Here is an 11,135-nt window from a genome sequence, read left to right on the forward strand (position 1 = left end):
TTTTGAACATGATCTTCAACATCATGCTGGTGTCAAACCAGTCCGGCAATATTGCTCCACGGCTGCCGACCTGCGCTAGACACGTCGTCACTTTGTTGAGCCAAGCTCAACTTCTTCGGATCATCATCTTGGCAAGCCGAACAAGAGTCCGGCATCGCGAAGGATAAATCATCATCAACATCGCCGCCCCATGGATTACACGGAGCGGGCATACCGGCACCGCCGCACGGTCGCTTCATCAAGCCGGTGTCGACCACGTCACGACCTGCATCGGCAGGGCCGCACTATTGCTTCTTCAAGCTGGTGTCCATCACGCCGACCTACTTCGACATCTTGGCTGGACCGGGGGCTTCGCCATCTCTTCATCAACCTACTCCGGACACTTCGGCGTCACTAGCCGACCAGGCATGGGTGCGCGGATTGAGTCCCAATTTTGGGAATCACCTTCCTTCGGATTGCTACAACAAATAAACCAAGTGCTATTAATCCTAGTATTTCTTTTTGCTTGTTTGGGTTAAATTTTACCCAAAGAATTATTACTCTGGTTAGTCCAGCATATGTACACAGGTCTATCAAATGGTGGCCCCATTATCGACGGTCGCATGATGGTTCGGTCAGTTTCCGTACACAGTTCAGCGAATGCCGCATCCGGAACTCGGGCCGACCTGTGAATCCAGGCTTTGCCACGCCTTTATTGCATTACGCCGACGACCTGCATCGACATCGACTTCGGCGCCAGGCCATATTTCTTTTACTACTCACTTTGCATAAATTATTTATTATGCAACATTTTTTTAATTCCTATTATTACTATTACCCCCGGTCTGCACTATTTTTTGTGCATAGGAAAATGATCCAGCCGGACTATATCCTTTGACGTCACATCGGCTGGACGGGGGCTTCGTCAACACTTCATTACCCCATGCCGGGGACTTCGACATCACTCTGCCGTCCTGCATTGACCGTTCTATGTCACCACTTTGGAGTGCCGAGCTCCTTGCTCCGCCACCTCAGGACCGGCTTGGGGGATGGAACCTTGTCCCGCATCAAGCTCGGACCGCGTCGTCAATACCGAACACATTAACCAGCTAAGTTGCCTTCATGCTCAAAGTTTTAAATTTCTAACTTGTGTTCGGTTCGACCAAGAATTATACTTTTTTGTAAAAAAGTTGCTTGTAAAAATTTTCCTTGTCGAAACTTTGTTCGCACACGCTTGACGCGCTACCCGCGCTCATTGTACCTGGGGGCTTCTTTAACAGAAGCTTATTAATACGGGCTTTATGCCCAACTCTTGTGTCACACTTCCGCATGTACCTTTTATTCACCATTATATGCATCAATATGACTTAAGTTTTGGCCAAGCTGGGTTGCCTGGCTCCTGTGCTTACCCCTACGTTCCCGATTGTTCGGCTAGGTGGTAAAGGGAGCACCTCTGCGATTGTTACTGCCGGGTCAGCCGGATGTGTACCTCAGACTGGGTGAAGCCGAAAGCTAGCATTCTTAAGGGAATACTCGGTCGGTGAACTAAAAGATGATTTCTTACCTATTTATTTACCTGCCCCCAGATGTTTCTCTGCTCTTTTCGCAGTCCAGACATGCACTTTAGGGCATGCCTCCCAGGGAAAGGAACCCCTAACGGAACTATCCTCCCTGGAAGGTGTTTCTTACTAACCATGTAATATAACATAACTAGTTGGGCACTTGTCTAATAAAGCACTAATGACACCTACGCCTGGTCTCCATGCATGCCCCGGGTTTTATAACCGCGAGGGTATTCGGACACACTCCGGACTATTGGGTCCAGAGGTTGAAGCGAAAAGGTCCGCTACGACAAACGATCTACAATCCGGTTAGAAGGCATTCTACATGTCACCTTACATTTTATAGTCAACTTTTACCCAAGTCGCTTGGGGGCTCTTATGTTTATTTGAGACGTTTCATACTAAGTGTTTTTCTTCTTAGTCGTTGCAAAGTTAAAGCACGGCAGAAACACTTTTTTTCTAAAGTCCAATTTTCGGATTGGCACCGAACACTTGATCTTGTTCAGACATCATGTTTTTACTGACGTTTTTTGGTTTTCCAAGCTTTTGGCACTTTTAACTATTTGTGTGTTTTCAGCACAAGTCTCGCAGTGCAACTCCGGACACCTTTAGAGATTCGGCAAAAACATTCTCGGATATTGCTATATATGCATCAGCTTCGAATTGTGTCTTCGGTCAATAGTTGGGTTGCCTGGCTCCCGCGCTTGCCTCCTACGTTCCGCTTTGTTCGGCTAGGTGTGCAAAGGGAGAACCACTGCGGTTGTGCTTCTAGCTCGCATGGTCAAGCACCTCAGTGGAGAAAGCCGAAAACCGACTGTCACAATAGGTGTAAACTGGTCAGCGACCCGATGACTATATTAAATGACGGGCCATTCATTACATTGGCCGAAGTGTTTCCGGCTTGACCTCGACTGTCGCCGAACACTACCGGGGGCTATTAACTGGCTTCCAAACTAAATCCTCGATCTTTTGCTCTTACATTGGAGCTGAGGTTTCATGATCATGCTTAGCATGACAACCCAAAGAAAGGAACCGATAGCGGGACTATTTTCTTTGGAACACATTTCTTCTGTTAAACAACAATATAACATATCTCTCTGCGTACCTTTGTTTAGAAAGCCGTACGACCAGATTGCCTTGTTTGTCGTAAATCTTTGCCCTCATAAAGGCTTTATAAAGTAGGACAAACACTCCTCGGCTACCGGCCGAGGAGGTTGAAGCCCATGGTCGGTCAACAAAGTTTTGTACAATGCGGATCCGAGCATTAATGACATAAAGTACTTGGATACATTGAGTCATTACACATAATTTGTGATTTTACTATGGATATTGATCCTTAATTCGGCCACCCGTGCCCGCATTAAGGCTCGAGGGCTACTGGGCTTCGGGCTTATTATTTACAAATATTAAAGGGGCACATTGATCCCCTGATCTGGTGTTGCCACCCGACCAGTGTCTCGGGGGCTACTGCATTGCTTGTTCTATGCAGAAAATCTTAAGTGCAATACAGTTTCCGAGGAGATTTTGATCCTCAGGTTGGTCGGCCGCACCCAACCTGAGTCTCGAGGACTGAGCACGCCGCTTTTTGTGTCCCGAAGTATTCTGCCGAGCTAGGACTTGATCCTCAGACCGATTTTGCAAATCAACTTGAGTCTCAGCGGCTACGGGGATCAGCGGTCTTATGTCATCCTTCAGGTGCATCTCGGGTTTTAGACCGATACATACCTTGAGGGCTACTGGCTATATATCTCGTCAGAGAATAAATTACAACAATAAAAAACATTGACCAAAAATCAGCCCATGACCGAGGTGCTTAACCACCTCGGAAGCAGTTCGACATATAGCTCGGATGCAAGTGGCTGGCTCCTTAGAGGGCATTTCCGGCATTAAGCTCGGTTAAACTCCTTCAAACTTCTTTGAACCAAGGTGATTTATGACACCTCGGATAAAGTCTGGCGTTGGAGCTCGGATACATAGTCCGGCGTTGGAGCTCGGATACAGTCCGGCGTTGGAGCTCGGATACATAGTCCGGCGTTAGGGCTGGGAAGCAGTCCGGCATTGGTGCTCGGCTGCAAAAGATACCTCGAATGCAGTCCGGCGTTGGAGCTCGGACGCAAGAGGACGTTCCCATCCGGGAACAACTTCAAACCCGAGGCATGGCATAAAAATAACAAGGCATTGATAAAGGCCGTAAACTTAAAGGGGCTCCTCGGATACCCAACGCGTAAACTCGTCGAATGCATTTCGGCGATCCTCAAGATAGAAGATGAGAAGATTTGTTGAACCAGTTTTCAAGACCGGCAACCGAAGATGAAGAACAGTTCGGAAAAATCGAGGAGCGTCCCTAACTTGAAGACCGGTTCAGGGGGCTACTAACGGTGTCCTGGACTAGGGGGTACTCAACGCGTCGTCTCCCGATCAGTTGGATTGGGCCGAGGACCCCCATGGCCGTATACTCATGGGCCAGTACGGAAAGCTGCCACATACAAGGAAGAATCAACAAGACTTGGTGATCAAGACAAGGACTCCTCCCCCACCGGCGTATTCGGCTAGGACTCTTGTTATCCTAGGCCTCTGGTGCATTATATAAACTGGGGCCAGGCTAGTCGATAGACATATACAACAACAATCATACCATAGGCTAGCTTCTAGGGTTTAGCCTCCTTGATCTCGTGGTAGATCCACTCTTGTAACACACATCATCAATATTAATCAAGCAGGACGTAGGGTTTTACATCCATCAAGAGGGCGCGAACCTGGGTAAAACATCGTGTCCCTTGCCTCCTGTTACCATTGATCCTAAGACGCACTGCTTGGGACCCCCTACCCGAGATCCGCCGGTTTTGACACCGACAACCTCCTATGACGATTTTGACATGTTTTGTTTTTGAGATTTTGGGTTGTGGTTCACGTGTCCTATTGTGTTTCGGCTATACAGGTACGGTTCGACATCATCATCACCACCACTCATCTTCGCAAAGGACTCATCATCGCCAAGGACAGTAACCTCGACGACATCTTTGTCATACCTTGTAATTGCATGGATAACCACATGGCCTTACTTTTCCATAGCTTACCCATCGAGACTAGCCATTGAGTATTGCCGGCAACGTGACTTGTGCACATTAGTGATCATACACCATAGCATACATACCATACCATAGTGGTACTTATCTTGGGATCATCTTTTGGTGTCACAAGGTTGTCATCGCATACACAATTGCTATCTTGGTTCGAGAAGTTTTACATGAGAAAAGAGCTCAAAAGCGAAAGAGCCAACAAAGAGCTTATAAGCAAGAACAATAGCATCATACTACATTAAGATTGTCATATCCGATCATCTTGGATCATACCACCAGTATACCATACATATAGCATACTTGGGATAGAGGTCTTTGCGTTTTTGCCTAGTAGGTTGTGCACAAGTTACGTATCTGCCTATTGTGCAATCGTGCTAGCGTCTCTCGAGTATTGTGCAACAAGAGCATTTTTGTGGATTCCACATTTTGGCTCATTTTTGGTTTGCACAATCCCACTAATCTATTTTCGTATGTGTTTCCGTGTACCTCTACTTGCTTGCTCTACTTGTTGCATTTGCAAATTTGTGAATATTTTCCAACATTATCTATGCTCACTTACAATTGCATCAAATTTTGTGCCACCATCCTAACCAAGCTCCCCCATAAGCTTTTACTTGTGTAGGTGTGAGAACCGACAAGAATTGGTACCAATTGTGCTATTTCATTGTCCGCATTTGAGTGATCTAGATTCATCTCCAACATCGGTCAAGGTACATTTGGTATACGTTCTTCTCCTTCTACCACTCACATTTTTTCTTGGAATGATGGATAGGCCAAGTGCTTCCACCAACCCACTCTTCATCGAGCAAGACGATGACATGTCATCATTCGTTACCAAGAGCCACCTCTTCGATGCACAACGAGCGTTGCATCAAGAGCAACAAGCAATGACCGACCGCATCGACAACCTCGCCACCGACTTGGGACTCTCCGAGCAACGTACAAGGGACTACTTCGACAACAAGCTTGACGCTCACAAGCAAGAGAACAATGCAAGAATGGACGAGATCCGTGCCTTGTTGGTGAACCATCCACCTTCAACTTCTTCATACTCAAGACGGAGCCGCTCAAGTCGACACTCCAGTGACACCTTCTCCGGCTCAAGTACACCGACATCAAACACTCTTCGACGAGCCGCACTTCAAGACCGTCATGCATCTCGCAATCCTCTACACGACAAGCATTCACAATAGCAAGTCGACGAGCAAGTACTTCATCCTCAACCACACCAAGTTTCTTTTGCACAAGCTCAAGAACGACAATGTCAACGTCGCCAAGAGGAAGAACGAGCGCATCTACATCAAGAGGAACAAGACGCTGAGGCTCAACGTCTTCAACAACAACAACGTGAAGCACAAGCACTTGAGGCGCAACATGCCCTTCAAGAACTAAGTCGAGCCATCGCCAACCGCAACCGAGATCGGCGCAATCAAGAGGAAGCAATTCGAGAAGAAATCCAACAGCAGAACTACAAACCAAGAGTGCCATGTCAAGTTCATAAAGCTCCTCCACAAGCCCGACAAGTTCCTCCTCAACCTCAAGTTCAACAAGAGCAAGTTGATCATGGACTTCTTCCACGCCAAGAGCAACATGAGGATGATTACCCTCACCGTCAAGGGCATCATCAGCATCCTCGACCACAATACAATGAAGAGCAATGTTATGGCAAGCTAGAATTCATAATGCCTAAGTTCAATGGAAGCAATGATCCCGAGGAGTACCTATCATGGGCATTGAAGGTCGACAAAATATTTCGTTTGCACAACTATGAGGAAGAGAAGAAGATCGCTATGGCATCACTTTAGTTCAAAGACTATGTGCTCATATGGTGGGAACATGTCCTTGAGCGCCGAGAAGCAAGAGGTGAACCACCCATCACCACTTGGGCTCAAGTGAAAGATGTCATGCGAGCACGTTTTGTGCCCACCTACTACAATCGTGATCTCTTCAAGAAGCTCCAACTCCTCAAGCAAGGAACAAAGAGTGTTGAACAATACTACCAGGAAATGGAGATAGCCATGATACAAGACAGTGTCACGGAAGATGATGAGCAAACCATGGCACGTTTCTTGAATGGACTCAATCATCCCATCAAGAAGATTGCCGACTTCCAACCCTACTCCAACCTCATTGAGCTCGTGCATCAAGCTACCAAAGCCGAACGTCAAGTGCAAGATGACTTCAAATACACCAAGTACTCATCCAAGACTTACGGCTTCTCCAACAACCAAGCTTCAACGACTCCTCCAACTTGTACCTCAACCAAGCCATCTACAAGCAACGACGACAAGTCAAGTTTCAAGAAAGATTCGACAAGCTCAAGTCGTCTTCCTCCTATTACAAGCAACTTCAAGCCGCGTGCTTCATCATCTACTCCAACCGATGAGACCGTCAAGACAAGCTCCTTCAACTGTTTCACTTGCGGCAGCCGAGGACACAAGTCCTACCAATGCACAAACAAGTGCAGCATGATCCTCAACGATGATGGAATCTATGACTCCATGAGTGAAGAGGAGATGGAAGCCCTTGAGCAAGTGGCCATGCACCAGTGCGTGAACGAGGACGAAGATGATCGAGTCTTTTGTGATGAAGATTCGAGCCTCGCTCTCATTGGCTCCAAAGTCTTGACTCTTCAACATCAACAAGAAGAAGACCAAAGATGCCACATCTTCCACACAAAGGCCTGCATCAATGGAAGGTCCGTCAAGGTCATCATCGATGGAGGTAGTTGCCACAACTTGGCAAGTGAAGATGAAGCACCCGCACCCCTACAAAGTGCAATGGCTAAGCGACTCCGGCACTATACAAGTTGAGCATACGGTCCAAGTCTCCTTCAAGATTGGCACATATGAGGACACTTTGGAGTGTGATGTCGTCCCAATGTCCGTTTGCCACCTCTGTCTTGGTCGACCATGGCAATTCGACCACGGTGTCATCCACAATGGGCATACCAATCACTATGGCTGCAAGATGAAAGGGAAGGAATATGTGCTACGACCTATGTCTCCTAGTCAAGTGATAGCCGACAAGAAAGTGACCTATCGTGGAGAGAAGAGTGAGAAAGTGATCCACCAAAAGAGAGTGAGTGCCACAAGACAAAACCGAGTGCCTCCATGATGAGCGACAAGCAAAACTTAGTCTTATTTGCCACCAAAAGTGAGATGAGAGAAGTGTGTGAGAACCCATCGAGTGTTATGCACTTTGTCCTTGTGTGCAAGGATGGAGAACCAAAAACTAACACCTCACACGATCTACCTTTAGTGTTGTCTTCTCTTTTGCAGGAATTCCAAGATGTTTTCCCTGATGAGCTACCTCCGGGACTACCTCCACTACGAGTCATTGAGCACCGAATCGACCTCATCCCCGGAGCACCTCTTCCGAACAAAGCTCCATACCGTGTCAACCCCGAAGAAACTAAGGAGATCCAACGGCAAGTACAACAACTAATCGACAACGGTCATGTAAGTGAAAGCTTAAGCCCTTGCGCCGTTCCCGTTATACTTGTGCCCAAGCAAGACGTTAGTTTTCGCATGTGCTTGGATTGTAGACCCATCAATACTATTCCCGTTCGCTATAGGCATCCCATTCCTCGCCTAGATGATATGCTTCATGAACTTAGCGGTGCCACCATTTTCTCAAAAAATGATCTTAAAAGTGGCTATTATCAAATCCGCATACAAGAAGGTGATGAATGGAAAACCACTTTCAAAAAAATATTGGCTTGTACGAGTGGTTGGTTGTGCCTATGGGTTTATCGGAAGCTCCCGGTACTTTCATGCGTCTTATGCATTTTGTGCTTCGACCTTATATTGGAGTGTTTGTTGTGGTTTACTTTGATGACATTCTTGTGTTTAGCAAATCCATGAAAGAGCATCTAAAGTATGTTAGGGCTGTTTTGCAAACTCTTCGCAAGGAACATCTTTATGCCAACATGAAAAAGTGCACGTTTGGTGTTGACAAGCTTGTTTTCTTGTGTTTCGTTGTTTCCTCCAAGGGTCTCCATGTGGATGAATCTAAAAAATTGAAGCAATTAAAACTTGGCCCCAACCCACCAATTTGCAACAAGTGCGTAGCTTTCTTTGGCCTTGCGGGTTTTTATCGTCGCTTTGTGAAAGATTTTAGCAGTATTGCCGCTCCTTTGCATGCCTTGAGTAAGAGAATGCTCCTTTTGTTTGGGGATCTTTGCAATCTACCGCTTTTGATGAGATCAAGTCTTTGCTTACTCATGCTCCGATTCTTGCTTTTCCCAACTTTAACAAAACTTTTGAGGTTCATTGTGATGCAAGTGGTACCAGAATTGGCGGAGTTTTGATGCAAGAAAAACGAGCCATTGCATATTTTAGTGAAAACTCTCTGGTGCTCAACTTAACTACCCCACCTATGACAAAGAGTGGTCTGCTTTAGTGCGTGTGCTACATGTTTGGGAACATTATCTTAGACCTCATGAGTTTGTCATACATACCGATCATGAAACACTTAAGTACTTAAAAGGTCAAACTAAGTTGAACAAGTGTCATGCCAAACGGAGTGAATTTATTGAATATTTCCCCTATGTGATCAAGTACATAAAGGGCAAGGAAAATGTAGTTGTGGATGCACTTTCACGCATATGCACACTTGTCACTAAACTTGATTTGAATGTTATTGGCTTTGAGCACATAAAAGACTTGTATGCGAATGACCCTTCCTTTGCTAATCCTTATGCTAAATGTTTGACGCATACATCTTGGAACGATATTACATCAAGGATGATTATCTTATGAGAGCTAACAAACTTTGCATTGCCGAGTCTTCTCTTCGTTTGCTCCTTTTGCAAGAGGCTCATGGAGGCGGACTCATGGGACACTTTGGACACGAAAAGACATTCGCCACGCTCTCCAAGAACTACTTTTGGCCCAAGATGTTACGCGACGTCTCACGCTTCACCAACCGATGCTCTACAGGTTGCAAAGCTATGTCTAAAGCTCAATCCCATGGTCTTTACATGCCTCTTCCTATTCTGTATCAACCTTGGGAAGACATTAGCATGGCTTTTGTACTTGGTTTGCCTAGAACTCAAAATGGCAAGGATTCTGTGTTTGTTGTCGTGGACCGATTTTCTAAGATGGCACATTTCATTCCTTGCAACAAGATAGATGATGCTTCGCATGTTGCCAATCTCTTTTGTAGGGAAATCTTGCGCCTCCATGGAGTACCAAAGACAATCGTCTCCGACCGCGACGTCAAGTTCTTGAGTTACTTTTGGAAGACGCTATGCGCCAAGCTCGGAATCAAGCTCTTGTTCTCATCCTCATACCATCTGCAAACCGACGGCCAAACGGATGTGACGAACCATACCCTCTCCACTCTACTTTACGTGTTGATCAAGAAGAACATCAAGGAGTGGGAAGCGTGTGTACCCATCGCCGAGTTCGCCTACAACAGAGAAAGACATTCGACTACCGGCAAGTCCCCCTGCGAGGTCGCTACGTTTTTAACCCGTTGTCCCCATTGGACATTCTACCTCTTCCTCTACAAGAGCGCACCAACCTCAACGCGAGTGCACGAGCAAGATATCTCAAGAAGATGCACGAAGATACAAGGCACACCATCGAGTGCCAAATACAACGACTAGCGTCCAAGCTCAACGTCAACAAACAACCCATGATATTCAACATTGGCGGTCTCGTGTGGCTACACCTTCGCAAGGACCGCTTTCCCAACAAATGCAAGTCCAAACTTCTACCTCGAGCGAATGGACTCTTCAAGGTGCTAGCACGCTACAACAACAATGCCTACAAGATCGACCTCCCACAAGACAAGTACAACGTGAGCGACATCTTCAGCGTCAAGGACCTCTCGTCATACCATCGTGATGACACTTTCGATCCGAGGTCAGATCTTTCCCAAGGGGGGTGGGGAGATGATGTGTAGCATCCCTCGCTCATCCCCATGGACGTACCTACATCTCCCTCGACACCACTTGGACCCATGACAAGAGCTCGAGCAAAGGCTATCAAAGATAAGGTGAACTCGCTCCTCTCCGAACTACCTCTCCCTAATCACGAGACTTTGCTACTACCTAATACGGAGACTCTATGTGTGATCAGGTGCTTGGACGGGAGTCACGGGACAGATACATTCAATGACCAAGATGGCGAGGACACCACGCGTGAAGATCAAGAAGAAGAGCTGCTTTGGAAGCTACAGGCCTCGAACGACCGGCCTGGCCCGAACGTCCGACCCCTGGAGGACGCTACAGCCAAGGGAAGAGAAGCCAGCCAGAGCTACAGGCTCTGGACGACCAGACCAGCGTGGACGTCCGACCACTCCTAGGCCCCGGATGACCGAGCCAGCCCGGACGTTTGGCCCTTCCCCAACAGAACCAAAATCACGGAAATCTGAGGAAGTCCGGACGTCCATGCCAGCGATCACAGAATGGAATCTACGGACATCCGAAGACACACGGTCGTCCGGGACCCCGCGTGCCTCCGGACGACCGGCACCCCACGGATGTCCGGGCCCTGGCTGTGTC

This window comes from Triticum dicoccoides, chromosome 3B, assembly GCF_002162155.2.
Source record: "Triticum dicoccoides isolate Atlit2015 ecotype Zavitan chromosome 3B, WEW_v2.0, whole genome shotgun sequence".
Taxonomy (NCBI): Eukaryota; Viridiplantae; Streptophyta; class Magnoliopsida; order Poales; family Poaceae; genus Triticum; species Triticum dicoccoides.